This window comes from Microcaecilia unicolor, chromosome 6 (genome assembly GCF_901765095.1).
Source record: "Microcaecilia unicolor chromosome 6, aMicUni1.1, whole genome shotgun sequence".
NCBI classification, from domain to species: Eukaryota; Metazoa; Chordata; class Amphibia; order Gymnophiona; family Siphonopidae; genus Microcaecilia; species Microcaecilia unicolor.
The window spans coordinates 28,006,587-28,023,685 of NC_044036.1; the positions used below are offsets into that span (position 1 = coordinate 28,006,587).

Here is a 17,099-nt window from a genome sequence, read left to right on the forward strand (position 1 = left end):
ACCCCCCCCCCCCCCCCCCCAAAAAAAAAAAAAAAAAATTAATAATGTTCAATGGACTTTTCCCTCCGGAATCTGTCCAAACTCCCTTTAAATTCCGTAAGGCCAGCTGCTGTCAATACATTCTCTGGCAACAAGTTCCAGAGTCTAACTACACGCTGAGTAAAGAAAACCTTTCTCCTATTTGTTTTAAATCTACCATATTCTAGCTTCATCTTGTGTCCCCTGGTTTTGTTGTTGTTTGAAAGTGTAAACAAACGCTTCACATCTGAAGCTGAGACAAAAAAAAAAAAGATTGGAAGGTCCTCTGTACGTCTGAAGAAGAGGAAGAGCCAGTGGGGTACCAAGGGGGGGGGGGGCAATGGGGGCGGTCCGCCCCGGGTGCACGCCACTGGGGGGGGTGCCGCGCGCCTGTTGGCCGAGTCTGCTCATTCCCTCCCTGCTGCTCCCTCTGCGTGGAACAGGTTACTTCCTGTTCCGGGGCAGAGGGAGCAGCAGGGAATGAGCGGACTCGGAGCCGACAGGCGCACGGCACCCCCCCCCCCAGCAGGTAAAAATGCACCCAGGGGGAGGGCGCTGCACCCAGGGGGTGTAATTTCACCGGGGGGGGGGCGCATCGGCGATCTGCCCCAGGTGTCAGCCAGCCTAGGAACGCCACTGGGAAGAGCCATGAGTAGATTCAGGAGATTCCTGCTACCCCTAAAGCCGCTTAGATCTGTGTAAGTTGAGATGGTCACCCTAGTTTACAGTTTATTATAACTTGACATACTGCCCAAGCTGACTCACAGAACTGAGCAGTTAACAAACTGAGGGGTCCTTTTACCAAGCTGCAAGGGTTGTTTTTGCCGTGCACTGAGGTCATTTTTACCGCAGTGGGTAAAAAGGCTGAAAAAAAGACAGGACAATTTGGTAAGATTGCTCTTACCATGTGGCCATGCAGGGGAAGCACTTACAGTCATCCACTGAAGTGGCAGTAAGGGCTCCCATGCTATCCTGGCAGTAAGTGGGTAGCGCAAAGCGCTGCTCGATTATTGCTGGGTTAGCACTGTGCTAAAAAGTACGAGCTGATTTTCCCTAGTGTGGGAAATGGCATGTCAGGGCTGAAACTACCATCGGCGCTTGCGTTGGGCCAGCGGTAACTCAGATTAGTGTGCGGTAAGCCCTCTTTGGGCTTACTGCTGCTTTGTAAAAGGGCCCCTAAATTAAAATCCAAAAGAGTAGGAAAGGGACTACATTATTTGAGACAGGAAAGAGAGTGGAGGAGTAGCCTAGTGGTTAGGGTGGTGGACTTTGGTCCTGGGGAACTGAGGAACTGAGTTCGATTCCCAGCACAGGCAGCTCCTTGTGACTCTGGGCAAGTCACTTAACCCTCCATTGCCCCATGTAAGCCGCATTGAGCCTGCCATGAGTGGGAAAGCGCAGGGTACAATTGTAAAAAAATAAAATAGATACTATTGGAGATTCTACATGGAATGTTGCTATTCCACTAGCAACATTCCATGTAGAAGGCTGCACAGGCTTCTGTTTCTGTGAGTCTGACGTCCTGCACGTACGTGCAGGACGTCAGACTCATAGAAGCAGAAGCCTGCGCGGCCACATTGGTGATCTGCAAAGGCCGACTTCTACATGGAATGTTGGAACATTCCATGTAGAATCTCCAATAGTAGCAACAGTGGAGGAGTGGCCTAGTGGTTAGGGTGGTGGACTTTGGTCCTGGGGAACTGAGTTCAATTCCCAGCACAGGCAGCTCCTTGTGACTCTGGGCAAGTCACTTAACCCTCCATTGCCCCATGTAAGCCGCATTGAGCCTGCCATGAGTGGGAAAGCGCAGGGTACAAATGTAACAAAAAAAAAAAGAGTAGAGCAATCACAGCAGAACTAGAGAGCGGGGGACAAACGTGTACACCAGTGGCGTAGCTACGTGGGGAGTTTCTGAGTCTGACGTCCTGCACGTTGTCAGACTCAGAAACTGAATGAAGCCTTGCGCGGGAAGAAGAGGACCTCGGCTGGTGGGGGTTGGGGTCCTCCGCCTGCAAAGGTAGGCGACGGAGGGTTGGCAGCGGGAGGGCGGGGTCGAGAGGGTCGTCGGCGGGGGGGGGGGTCAAAGTTGTTGTTGGTGGTGGTGGTGGTGGCGGCAGCGGCGGTGGGGTGGGGGGTTGGCGGCGCCGGGGGGGTTGGCGGCGCCGGGGGGGGGGGGACTAAAATGTGCCCCCTCACCTCGGGCTCTGGACCTCCCTCCCACCGAAGTCTGGCTGCGTCCCTGTTGTACACACACAGGCAACTCCTTTCTAAAAGTCTGTTGAAAAAATATCCACTGCACATAAATTTGCTTTATTTAAACTATAAAAAATGTATTGAAATCTATTTTTGCTGCTGGTGGTGGTGGGGGGATTGTCCTCCTAATTCAATGTAGCACAAATATTCCCAAAGTGCCCCATCCAACCTAGGCCCCCTGACACCTACTCAAGAATGTGAAATGCAGATTTGCAAATAAATCACTCAAGAAACATGAGCCAAGTATCCACATCAATGAGCTCTGGGAACTACATTAGCCAAATCCTATTTTGAATTTCTGACAGAGCTGTAAAAGAATTTGGAAAAAAAATGTTTAAAAAACACATCACTGCTTTAAAATCTGTACTGTGTCACTTCTAAAAATAAAACGTTACGTGCATCTTCGTTGTAAATAATAGGCCCGATATTCAGAGGATTTATGCTAACTTTAGGGTCCTTTTATTAAGCTGTGGTAAAAAGTTGCCTTAGCACGCTCTTACGCGGGTTTTTCCTGCACATTAAGGCTATTTTTACCCCAATGACGGCAGATAAAGACCTGTACGGCCCATCCAGTCTGCCCAACAATATAAACTCATTTTACATGGTTTGTGTATAAGTTTTTATTTGATATGAGTTGACCTAATATCCTTGGTATGCCCTGTCATCATACCAGCCCCCTCCACCCTTTGGTTTAACCTATAGTTTTATCCACACCCCTTACTTCTCCCTCTGATTGTTTATCTGGATATAGCAGGTGTCCTTAGTGATAGGCGTCTCCGGCTCTTAGCTTCTGACCAGCAACTTATCACAAGTTAGCATAGGCCAAAATGTCAACCTACAAATTTCTACAGCCTCAGAAAGGTATTTACCAGAAAAAAGTACATTTATAATTCTCTTAAGTCTGTTCTCAGCTCAAGGACAGCAAAACAGCTTATTATAAAAACTAGAAATATGTATGGTTTGCACCTTTTCATGGTCTTTATGCTATACAGGATGGGAGGGGGTTAGTGACCACTGGGGGAGTAAGGGGAGGTCATCCCTGATTCTCTCCGGTGGTCATCTGGTCAGTTCGGGCACCTTTTTGTGCCTTGGTCATAAAAAAAACAGGACCAGTTAAAGTCGTCCAAATGCTCGTCAGGGACACCATTTTTTTTTTCCTTTATGGGTCGAAGACATCCATGTGTAAGGCATGCCCAAGTCCCGCCTTCGCTATGCCTCCGACACGCCCCAATGAACTTTGGTCGTCCCTGCGACGGAAAGCAGTTGGGTACGCCCAAAATCGGCTTTCGATTATACCGATTTGTGTCGAAAGATGGGCGTCCTTCTCTTTCGAAAATGAGCCTGATAGTCTACTCCGATCTCCCACAAGTTGCTCTCGGGAAACTACAAACGATACAGAACACCGTGATCCATTTACTTTCTCGTGCTCGTCATTTTGACCATGTGCCTCCGATGTTGAAACATCACTGGCTTCCTGTCCACTTCCGCATCATCTTTACGATTCTTACATTGTACTTCAAGGCTTTGCATAAAGGTACCCCTCTTTATTTGGCCTCTTTCATTACACTCCATAGGCCAGCCAGGACTCTCTGCTCTTCTATTGTTCATCAGCTTACTACTGGTCCTTTATTTGCTATTGTAAAGAGTATGTAGGACAGGCCCCAAAGGAACCCTGGGATAGGCCAGAATACCCCCGTTATAGGCAGGCATTCCCCAGGAAAAAACTAGAAATAAAGAACTACAACTCCCAGCATGCCCCAAGGGAGACCGGGGATAAGAGAAACTATGTGCATTCCCAGGAGTCTCCAGAGGAGGGCCGCAGGGGAAGGAATAAGGCTGATTCTCCAACCTGGTGGAAGAGGTGGTGGAACAGGTGGGTGGAGAAAGAAGAGCCACCAAAGAGCTTTAATGAAAGAAAGGGTGAGCAGCTGGGAGAAGGGCGGGGCGAGGAGAATATGGATTGGGCTCCTGAGGAGAGAGAGGCAGAGAGTGAGCCTTGCCCTATGGAGTTGACTGAACCGGAGAACACCCTGGAAGAGCCGATGGACTTTTCAGCTCTGGCTCAGCGAAAGCCAAGGAAGTAGCGGGGCCAAGCCGGGTCAAGCGGGAGGAGGTCAGGTAGGAGTATGACTGACCAAGAGGGTGGGACCCTAGGCTTTGAGCCCGCGCAAAGCCATTACTGTGTGTTTTGAAAGCCTGGCTAAATTGAGCTGTGTTTTGAAAGCTTGGCTAGAACTGAACTGTGTTTTTGAAAGCCTGGCTAAATTGAGCTGTGTTTTGGAAAGCTTGGCTAGAACTGAACTGTGTTTTTGAAAGCCTGGCTAAATTGAGCTGTGTTTTGGAAAGCTTGGCTAGAACTGAACTGTATTTTGAAAGCCTGGCTAAACTGAGCAGTGGGGTAAAGCTTGGCTAAAAGTGAACTGTGTTTTGGAAAACCCCGCTACACTGAACAGGGTATTTTTTTCTTTTTTTTTTATTATTTGCTGCTACTCTTCCCCAGGAGGGAGGGAGAGGAAGCAGCTGTGAAAGCCTGGACTGGGAAACTAACCGGATTGAGAAAGGTGAATGATAACTGTGCTTTGTTTTGTGTTTTGGTGCCACAACTGAGTGGAGGAGGGAAGCCCCTCCTAGGCAATGAAAAGCTTCATTGTTCTGAGGAACAAAAAAGAGCAGTACTGGAAGGTGTTCTTCAGGTTGTGGAGAGCTGCAACCGCTGAGGGAAGAGGATCCACTTTACACTATCAGACTAGAATCCACGTGCCATTCAGCCTTCTTCTCAGTGGCACCTCTTCTCTGGAGCTCTCCCCCCCCCCCCCCCCCCCCTTGAATTATTTATTTATTTATTTATTACATTTGTATCCCACATTTTCCCACCTATTTGCAGGCTCAATGTGGCTTACATAGTACCGGAGAGGCATTCGCTGACTCCGGTATGAACAAAATACAAAGTGATGATGTGGCAAAATGATGTGGAACAGACACATTAAGGAATCGTAGAGCAGAAGAGTTACGTTATGTCCATTACTTGCTTTGGTTTTGTTGTGTTGCAGAGTTCAGACATTTAAGTTGGATCGGTAGGGTATGCCTTTTTAAACAGGTTAGTTTTTAGAGATTTCCGGAAGTTTAGGTGGTCATATGTTGTTTTCACGGCTTTTGGTAGTGCATTCCACAGTTGTGTGCTTATGTAGGAAAAACTGGATGTACATGTTGATTTATATTTAAGTCCTTTGCAACTTGGGTAGTGGAGATTTAGATATGTTCGTGTTGATCCGGATGTGTTTCTGGTTGGTAGGTCTATGAGGTTTGTCATGTATCCCGGGGCTTCGCCGTAGATAATTTTATGAACCAGGGTGCAGATTTTGAAAGCAATACGTTCTTTAATTGGGAGCCAGTTCAGTTTTTCACAGAGGGGTTTTGCACTTTCAAATCGCGTTTTTCCAAATATAAGCCTGGCTGCCGTGTTTTGAGCGGTCCGAAGTTTCTTTAAGGTTTGTTCTTTGCATCCTGCATAAATTCCAAACTTGGAATGGTATTACAGTGCTGGACACTCTCTTCAGAGCCAGAAAGATTTAAGTAGTTCAGGCATGAAACACATTTCACCCCTAAATACAGTATAATATATTTACATGGATATACCAATAGAAACACGTTGCAGCCAGTGTCTTAACTTCTTCCCTTAAGCCAAGGAATTACACACTGAATTGTCATATCTACAATTTAGGAGCCTCCTGAAAGCTCATCTGTTTTCCCAGGTGTTTCCCGGTTAATACTTTTTGACCTCCTAGGTAGATGGTTGACCTGGCGGTAGTGATATTTCTGATGTTTTTTTTTTCTTTCTCTCTACTTTACTCAGTTCCTTTATCTACTGTCCTATATAATAACTATAGTTCCTTTCCTTTTCTACTTTGATTGTGAACCGCTTTTTGACTATTTGTTGAAAGATGATATATAAATAATGCAAGAAATATAAACATAATATGTGCAACCTGAAGTTAAATTTTGATTTGGTACCTGGGAGGAGGAAGGCTGAGAAGCCAAAAAATGCTGCGAAAAATCGTGCCTGTATACTGGTGCCTAAGGAAACTCCCAATGACACCAGCTTTGAATTTAAATTAATGGGGACATATTTTAAGGCTCTGGCTAGTTAAAAATGTATGTGCTGGGGTGAGAAGAGGTGACAGAAGTGGGATGTGATCATTTTGATGCTATTTCTGTGTTAATACTGATAAAAAAATATCTGTCTGTTTAAAGTGAAATTTAGCTTTAAAAATTGGGATTTTTATATAATTCATATTAGAACTTCCTTGTAACATGATGTAAGGGGTTAAAAGTGAAAAACAAAGGTTATATGTAAAAATTGTGGTTTTATGAATGTTTGAGCTGTGTAGCAGTGTGTGCAGGCAACAGGATTGCCATATATAAAAAAAAATTCCCACACAAAACAGCCCAAAACCCGCACACACCCCACCCCCGCCGTCATCAACCCCGCCCCTTCCATCATCACTCCGCCCCCGCCGTCATCAACCCCGCCCCTTCCGTCATCACCCCCGCCGTCATCACCCCACCCCCGCCGTCATCAACCCCGCCCCTTCCGTCATCACCCCCGCCGTCATCAGCCCCACCCCTTCCGTCATCACCCCGCCCCGCCATCATCAGCCCCACCCCCACCGTCATTGCCCCGCCCAATACGTCAACAAGCCCCACCCAAAACGTCACAAACCCCGCCTCTGTCGCCATTAGCCCCACCCCTGCCGGCCGAAAAACCGCCCCAAAACCCGCACAGAAAAAAACAAAACGAGCCCAAAAAACCGCAACCCGCTGCGGGCAAATGTTTCCCGCAGCGGGTTGCAGAAAACCGCCCAATTGGGCGGGAAAACCGCCCATCTGGCAACCCTGGCAGGCAAGCTGCAGTTACAGAATTCTGAGGGCAGGAATCTGATTGGCTGTACAGGTCACATGGGGATCTGTTTGCTGGGGAAAGTTCTGGGGGTTAGAAGGAAAAGTCCAAGGAGGTTTTATGACAGGAGATGACATGACATCAAAAAATTAAAGCTGTCTCCCCTGTCCTAAAAAAAAGATGGGCAAGAGGTCCAATAGTCTCTGTAAAATGGAAGATGAAGAAGTAGACATGGTGGAAAATATAGACTGAAAACATCATAAAACCAAATAAAAAAGCTTGTATATACTTATTAACATACATATCTCTCTATATAAAACGTACCTCCAATGTTCTAATGAAGCCGGAAGTTGTAGTTGTGTAGATCGCTTTTGCCCATGAGTGTCTGCCCCGCCCTCGCGTCACAACGTGATGACGTCGAGGGCAGAACACTCACCAACTCGCCGTGGGAGGGAGGGTGGGGGATTACCTTGCTAGCGCCCGATCATCATGACGTCACCAATCGCATCGCTCAGACGCATAACGGACCTATCCACCACCCGAACAACAGCAATCGCCGGCACAGAGAAGAAGAGAAATATGGCTGTTGTCAGCACAGGTACGCAACGGCGAAGGGGGAGGGTTTTCTGCGGAAAGGGGGGGGGGGTTGACAGGGTCGCGGCACGGGGTCAAGGGGTCAGTAACGAGGAGGGGGGTGTTGAAATCAGAGGGAGGGGGGAATCTGGAACTCGGTGGGAGGGGCGTGATGCCTTGAACTGGGAGGGAGGGAGGGGCGTGAGGGGGCCTTGAACTGGTAGGGAGGGAGGGAGGGGGGTCTGGAACTCGGAAGTAAGGAAGGAAGGGAGGGAGGGAGGGGGGTCTGGAACTCAGAAGGACAGGAAGGAAGGAAGGAAGGGAGGGAGGGGGGTCTGGAAGAAGGGAGGGTGGGTCTGGAGAGAGGGAGGGAGGGAGGAGGGGGGATTACCTTGCTAGCGCCCGTTTCATTGCCTACCGAAATGGGCCTTTTATACTAGTAGAAATATAATACAAAGAAAAGTGCATAGGGGACATATTATGTTGTTCTTACATACTAAGAATTTAAGCTGAGGTAGCATGTGGTGTGCTCTCTGCAAGGGCTAATCCAAGTCTAGACCAAGGGCACTCTGAGCAGATTTAGGACTAATCTGCTCCTTGTTTTCATGGCAATTTTTTCCCATGTGTCCTGGTCAGCTCATTCATTAGAATGAAAGCAAATGAGGCCGGTCATTCTCATCTCCTCCGTAGAACACGTTCTATGATTTACATGGACTGATCACAGCTAATCACTCACAAGTTTGAAAGCTATCAGATTGCCTTTAAGAATTACAACTGGATGCCAACTAGAGTGCATAATTTATACAATAAGCACCAGAGAGCAGTCGGACTAGAGGAACCTCCATGAAGTTACATACTAGTACATTTAAAACAGAGAAAATATATATATTTTTTCATTTAGCGTATAGTTAAGCTCTGGAACTCATTGCTGGAGCGAGTGGTAAAAGTTATTAATGTAACTGGGTTTAAAAAAAAGATTTGGAGGAAAATTCATAAACCATTATTAAGATAGATCTGGGAAAGCTACTGCTGGTTCTTGGGATTAAGTATCATGAGAGGCGTAAAGTAAAAAAATAAAAAGGTGGGAATACGAGCCAGGCTATCCAAAGATTGGAACCAAACTGAAATTAAAATAACCAGCGTTTAATAGTTTTCAAACAAATGATAATAAAACAATCACATGTTAAAAGTGACTCGACATAACGTTGTGTTTCGGCCGGATAGGCCTACATCAGGAGTCTATGAACACAAAAACAATAGACAAATACATAAACAAATTGTACATAAATATAATATACAACAAATAATATAATTAAAAGGAGAACATGTATAAGATGTCAAAAAACAAATAGCAAAATAATCGAAACAATCACCATGCTAATGCAAATAATAAAAATGCTTGTTTTGTAAACAGTGTTGCATGTAGTGCCCTATAGCATAAGTACATAAGTACATAAGTAGTGCCATACTGGGAAAGACCAAAGGTCCATCTAGCCCAGCATCCTGTCACCGACAGTGGCCAATCCAGGTCAAGGGCACCTGGCACGCTCCCCAAACGTAAAAACATTCCAGACAAGTTATACCTAAAAATGCGGAATTTTTCCAAGTCCATTTAATAGCGGTCTATGGACTTGTCCTTTAGGAATCTATCTAACCCCTTTTTAAACTCCGTCAAGCTAACCGCCCGTACCACGTTCTCCGGCAACGAATTCCAGAGTCTAATTACACGTTGGGTGAAGAAAAATTTTCTCCGATTCGTTTTAAATTTACCACACTGTAGCTTCAACTCATGCCCTCTAGTCCTAGTATTTTTGGATAGCGTGAACAGTCGCTTCACATCCACCCGATCCATTCCACTCATTATTTTATACACTTCTATCATATCTCCCCTCAGCCGTCTCTTCTCCAAGCTGAAAAGCCCTAGCCTTCTCAGCCTCTCTTCATAGGAAAGTCGTCCCATCCCCACTATCATTTTCGTCGCCCTTCGCTGTACCTTTTCCAATTCTACTATATCTTTTTTGAGATACGGAGACCAGTACTGAACACAATACTCCAGGTGTGGTCGCACCATGGAGCGATACAACGGCATTATAACATCCGCACACCTGGACTCCATACCCTTCCTAATAACACCCAACATTCTATTCGCTTTCCTAAAAGACTCATATATGGAGTATAAAAAGAGTTAGACCATTTTTCCCAAGGATTGTCTTCCGCAATCTGGTACAATCACTGGTACTCAGTCATCTGGACTACTGTAACTCACTCTACGCTGGTTGTAAAGAGCAAATACTCAAAAAACTCCAGACAGCTCAGAATACGGCAGCCAGGCTAATATTCGGCACACCAAAATACGAAAGCGCGAAACCCCTACGAGAAAAACTACACTGGCTCCCACTAAAAGAACGCATCACGTTCAAACTTTGCACTTTAGTCCATAAAATCATCCATGGTAATGCCCCAGCCTACATGTCAGATCTCATAGAACTACCACCCAGGAACGCAAAAAAATCTTCCCGCACACCCCTCATTCTTCATCCTCCCAAGTGTAAGGGATTGAAATACAAATCAAGGCACGCATCTACCTTTTCCTATACGAGCACGCAGCTCTGGAATGCGCTGCCACGTAACTTGAAAATGGTCTATGAACTGACCAGTTTCCGCAAATTATTAAAAACCTATCTCTTCGACGAGATATATCACAAGGATCAACATGTGTAATTGTATAATCTTTTGAACTTTTAGCACTATCTTACAATGTCTTTTGCTTTAACACCATCATGTAATTCACCACCATGTAACACAAACCCTCTGTAAACCTAATGTATATTCACTTCTATTTCCAGTACTCATGATGTATTGTAAGCCACATTGAGCCTGCAAAAAGATGGGATAATGTGGGATTCAAATGCAATAAATAAATAAAGAAAGAAAGAAAGAAAGAAAGAAAGAAAGAAACAAATATCATAAACCACAAAATCACAGTAAAGGATGGGTTTAAGTATACATACATGGGTATTAAGAAAATGTGAGAAGGACTAACCTTGTGATTAAGGTCAACAGTGAATTGAGCACATCAACTGATATAATAAGAGAATCTGCAAAAGAAATATTTAAAAGAAAAAAAGAGAAATGTGTATATAAACAATAATAATAAAGAGGTATGATCTGAAAAGAATGAGATGAGAAATGATGATGATCATAATAATAGGGGACTAACCTCAAATCACGAACGAAAGATTTCAAAAGTAAAAGGTCTGCAGACAGGACCTAAAAAATGGTCTGTGGAAGCCAAAGAAGAATAAAGACATAGTCCATATAGGCACATATACAATTAAAACCAATGAGTACTTGGGTAACGATAAATCACAAATGAAATATGTGTCTGTCCGTTTAGCAGCGCTAATCAATTGACATCAAATTAAGAAAGAAGTGGGAAAAAAAGTACTATGTTCGGTCATTTGGCAGCGTGAACACAAATCGCCCTAGACACTCTTTAACGAATGTCTAGGAGAAAGCCAACTAGTGAGAAAGAATAACGTGATCTGCCTGTGCAGAAGTACTATATATGGCCATTCTGCAACACTAGTCAGTACTTAAAGCATAATCCACCTTAAAAATTATTTAGCAAATACCTAACAAAAAAACGGGCGAGAAAAGATAGCATGACCTGCCTATTCATATAAAAAGGGGGTGCACATACGTAAGTCAGTGTGCAAAACAAATATCGGCGGTACTAGAAACACAAACCACATACCTTTAAAAAGACCGTTGTGCGAATGATCTGTCTGCCACAGCAATCTCCACAGTAGCGATAAAAATATTGGGGCAAGATGGGCTACAGGAGAGACTAAATAGGTGGAAAAAACGCGTGAAAAACAAGAACAATGACGTAAGCGCAGTCATCAATATGAGATAACCCAATAGTGAAACAAAACAAAACCGGAGCGCTGTGCGGACGTCCATTCTAATAATTTGCGTGAAGTGGGCGGGACTCCGTCACGACGTACCTCAGGGAAAAGAATGAGCGTTACGTTAAATGAGGTACTGCTATCAAATAAAAAATTGAACAATGAAAAAAATACTGTTAAAATAAAAAATGTACCAGAAGTTATGCAAAAATGATAAAAGTTAAAATCACCTCAGGATTAAATGTGGAAAAAATGGGACTGAATAAAGTACACTAACTAAGGAAAGGAAAATAGGGTACTGAGCAAAATGAATGAAGGCTCAGATATTCAAGATAAAATATATCCCTGCCAATAAAGTGGTACATGTATATTGAAAACCAAATAATACATGAGTATAAAAAATAAAAAGTAAAAATAAAAAAAAATAAAATAAAATGAAGAATGAAAAATGAAAACAAATGATCGCAGATCTAGTTAATGTTGACAAATAAAAAATAAAACAATGAAAATTAAAAACTGAATAATGAAAAATAAATATTGATGGAATAACCAAATGAATCCCATTTATTTATAATAATATGAGATTGAGATAGATTATAAATTAAGGTAATGAGTATGCCACTAAAAAACACGGTGATATCAAAACAATACATAAATATACACAGAGCATATAAATCTTGTAATGCAGTATCAACTGAAATAGTGAGTGTGAAATGTTCAATGACACAAAAGATAACAATAAAAACAAAAAAATATATATAATGTAATGTACAGTATATAATGTGAATTGAAGAATGAAACAGCATATACAAGGTTGATTTATCATGAAATATAAATAACCAACATTGACAATAAGGAGCTAGGATGGGGCCCCATCAAACTGGTCTGCACAGGGCCCCGCACTTGCTAAGACCAGCCCTGCATGGCTTTGTAAAAGGAGCCCTAACGTTTTTCAGGTAACGCATGCTAATGTGAACATTAGCACATGACCTGAAAACAAAATTGAAAAATACCTCAATTAAGGCCACATTAGAAATGGGCTTTGTGTGTGGGAAATCCCATGTTAAAACCCATCCTATATAATAAAACTCACCCTCAACGTTCTGAGGACAATGACGTCACTGTCAGGTCCTCTGGGCACTTCCTTCTGGTTCGAAGCCTTCATGGTGGTGAAGCCACCGAAAAAACTGTGTTGGGGCCCCGCCCTCGTGTCAAACGTGATGATGTCGAGGGTGGAGCTATGTCAGCAGATTGACGGTGGCATGCCGAGGTCCGCAACAATGGCGGACGAAAGCCGACGGGGTGAGTAGGGAGGGGGGGAGGTGCGGGCGGAGCAATGTCAGCAGATTGACGGTGGCGTGCCGAGGTCCGCAACAATGGCGGACGAAAGCCGACGGGGTGAGTAGGGAGGGGGGGGAGGTCCGGACGGAAACCGTGCTAGCGCCCGTTTCATTGCCGCAAGAAACGGGCATGTTTTACGAGTAATTCTATAAAAGCCATCAAAAATTGTACGCATAAATTTGGGTGCGCACCCAATCTGGGTGCACAATTTAAGACACTGCTTGCCCCGGGATTGGTAACATGGAATGTTGCTACTATTTGAGATTCTACATGGAATGTTGCTACTCTTTGGGTTTCTGCCAGGTACTTCTGACCAGGATACTGGGCTAGATGGACCACTGGTCTGACCCAATATGGCTGTTCTTATGTTCTATTTGAATATCAAGCTAATTAGCGCCAATAATTGGCTTTTTAACAATTATTGGCACTAATTAAATTTAATTGAACTTTATGTGCCTACATTTTATGTGTGACCTAAAAAATGGGGCGTGGAAATGGGAGGGCCATAGGCAGAATGGGGGCATTCCTAGCATTTACACACATTGTTATAGAGCAACCACTCCCAACCCAGACCTCTGGGCCCACCTAGCCCCATCGGGTTTTCAGGAGATCCACAATGAATATTCATAAGTTAGATCTGCATGCAGTTGAGGCACGGCATGCAAATCTACCTCATGCATATTCATTGCGAATATCTTAAAACCGGATGGGACTAGGTGTGCCCCGAGGACTGGGTTGGGAATGGCTGTTATAGAATAACTACTACTACTACATATCATTTCTATAGCGCTACCAGTCTTACGCAGTGCTTCCAGTGGCGTACCAAGGGGGGGGACGGTGGGGGCGGTCCGCCCCGGGTGCACGCCGCTGGGGGGGTGGCACGCGCCAGTCAGCTTCGTTCGTTTCCATGCTCCCTCTGTCCCGGAACAGGTCCTGTTCCGGGGCAGAGGGAGCATGGAAACGAACGAAGCTGACCGGCGCGTGGCACCCCCCCCCCCCAGCGGTGTGCACCCAGGGGGGGGAGTTCTTTTGCCAGGGTAGGGGGGTGTCCTTTCGCTGGGGGAGGGGTGGTCGCGCTGCACTGGGGGGGGGGGGCGCTGCACCCGGGGGGCAGGGCGCATCGGCGATCCGCCCCGGGTGTCAGCCCCCCTAGGAACGCCACTGAGTGCTTCACAATTGAACATGAAGAAAAGACAATCCCTGCTCAAAAGAGCTTACAATCTAAATCAGGACAGACAGGACCAATAAGGGATAAGGGTAGGACAGACAGATAGGACGCATAGGGAAAAGGGACTATTGAAGAGAGGAAGACAACATAGTAACATAGTAGATGACGGCAGAAAAAGACCTGCACGGTCCATCCAGTCTGCCCAACAAGATAAACTCATATGTGCTACTTTTTGTGTATACCTTACCTTGATTTGTATCTGTCATTTTCAAGGCACAGACCGTATAAATCTGCCCAGCACTATCCCTGCCTCCCAACCACCGGCTCTGGCACAGACCGTATAAGTCTGCCCAGCACTATCCCCGCCTCCCAACCACCAGCCCCGCCTCCCACCACCAGCTCTGCCACCCAATCTCGGCTAAGCTTCTGAGGATCCATTCCCTCGGAACAGGATTCCTTTATGTTTATCCCACGCACGTTTGAATTCCATTACCGTTTTCCTCTCCACCACCTCCCGTGGGAGAGCATTCCAAGCATCCACCGCTCTCTCCGTGAAAAAATACTTCCTGACATTTTTCTTGAGTCTGCCCCCCTTCAATCTCATATCATGCCCTCTAGTTCTACCGCCTTCCCATCTCCGGAAAAGGTTCGTTTGCGGATTAATACCTTTCAGATATTTGAACGTCTGTATCATATCACCCCTGTTTCTCCTTTCCTCCAGGGTATACATGTTCAGGTCGGCAAGTCTCTTCTCATACGTCTTGTAACGCAAATCCCATACCATTCTCGTAGCTTTTCTTTGCACTGCTTCAATTCTTTTTACATCCTTAGCAAGATACGGCCTCCAGAACTGAACACAATACTCCAGGTGGGGCCTCGCCAACGACTTATACAGGGGCATTAAAACCTCTTTTCTTCTGCTGGTAACTCCCCTCTCTATATAGCCTAGCAACCTTCTACTTACGGCCACCGCCTTGTCACACTGTTTCATCGCCTTCAGATCCTCAGATACTATCGCCCCAAGATCCCTCTCCCCGTTGGTACCTCTTAGACTCTCATCGCCTAACACATATGTCTCCCGTGGATTTCTACTCCCTAAGTGCATCACTTTGCATTTCTTCGCATTGAATTTTAATTGCCAAACCTTAGACTATTCTTCTAGCTTCCACAGATCCTTTTTCATGTTTTCCACTCCCTCCTGGGTGTCCACTCTGTTACAAATCTTAGTATCATCCGCAAAAAGGCAAACTTTACCTTCTAACCCTTCAGCAATGTCACTCACAAATATATTGAACAGAATCGGTCCCAGCACCGATCCCTGAGGCACTCCACTACTCACCTTTCCCTCCTCCGAGCGAATTCCATTTACCACCACCCTCTGGCGTCTGTCGGTCAACCAGTTCCTAATCCAGTTCACCACTTCGGGTCCTATCTTCAGCCTGTCCAGTTTGTTCAAGAGTCTCCTGTGGGGAACCGTGTCAAAAGCTTTGCTGAAATCTAGGTAGATTACGTCTATATTTAATTCTCCAGTCACCCAGTCAAAGAATTCAATGAGATTCGTTTGGCACGATTTACCTTTGGTAAAACCATGTTGTCTCGGATCTTGCAACTTATTGGCTTCCAGGAAATTCACTATCCTTTCCTTCAGCATCGCTTCCATTACTTTTCCAATAATTGAAGTGAGGCTTACCGGCCTGTAGTTTCCAGCTTCTTCCCTATCACCACTTTTGTGAAGAGGGACCACATCCACCATTCTCCAATCCCAAGGAACCTCTCCCGTTTCCAATGATTTATTAAACAAATCTTTAAGAGGACCCGCCAGAACCTCTCTGAGCTCCTTTAATATCCTGGGTGAATCCCATCCGGTTCCACGGCTTTGTCCTCCTTTAGCTTTTCAAGTTGTTTATACACACTCTCTTCCTTGAACGGTGCTATATCTACTCCATTTTCATTTGTACTTTTGCCAGTCCATCGCGGTCCTTCTCCAGGATTTTCCTCTGTGAAAACAGAACAAAAGTATCTATTTAGCAAATTTGCTTTTTCTTCATCATTACGAGCAGGTGACAAGTTAGGAATTAAAAGCAGCATCAAACAGATAGGCCTTTAGCCCAGATTTGAAGGTAGCCAGGGATGGAGCTTGACGTAATGGCTCAGGAAGTCTATTCCAGGCATAAGGTGTGGCAAGATAAAAGGAACGGAGTCTGGAGTTAGCGATGGAGGAGAAGGGTGCAATTAGGAGAGATTTGCCTAGTGAACGGAGTTCCTGGGAAGGAGTGTAGGGAGAGATGAGGGTGGAGAGGTAGTGAGGTGCAGCAGAGTGAATGCACTTATAGGTTAATAAGAGGAGCTTGAACTGTATACAGAAACGGATAGGGAGCAAGTGAAAGTGACTTCAGAAGACGGCTGATATGGGCATAGCGACTTTGGCGAAATATTAATCGTGCAGCAGAATTTTGAACAGATTGGAGAGAGTTGGCTGAGTGGAAGACCTGTGAGAAGCAAGTTGAAGTAGTCCAAGCGAGAGGTGATGAGAGTGTGGATGAGGGTTCTGGTAGCATGCTCAGAAAGGAGAGGGCGAATTTTGGTGATATTATAGAGGAAGAAACGACAGGTTTTAGCAATCTGTTGAATATGTGCAGAGAAGGAGAGGGAGGAGTCGAAGATGACCCCAAGGTTACAAGCAGATGAGACAGGAAGAATGAGCGTGTTGTCGACAGAAATAGAGAGTGGGGGAAGGGGAGAGGTTGGTTTAGGTAGGAAGATAAGGAGCTCAGTTTTGGACATATTGAGCTTCAGGTGGCGGTGAGACACCCAGGTAGCAATGTCAGACAGGCAGGCAGATATCTTGGCCTGGATTTCTGCCGAGATTTCTGGTGTGGAGTGGTAGATCTGGGAGTCATCAGCGTAAAGGTGATATTGAAAACGGGGATATGCGCCT

At 45.2% G+C, this 17,099-nt stretch overlaps 1 protein-coding gene across 3 annotated transcripts in view; it reads right to left on the reverse strand.

The window, feature by feature from the left end:
* SLC1A7 (solute carrier family 1 member 7) overlaps window positions 1–17,099 on the reverse strand; it is a 145,284-nt gene that overhangs the window by 122,703 nt on the left and 5,482 nt on the right. The window lies entirely within an intron of this gene.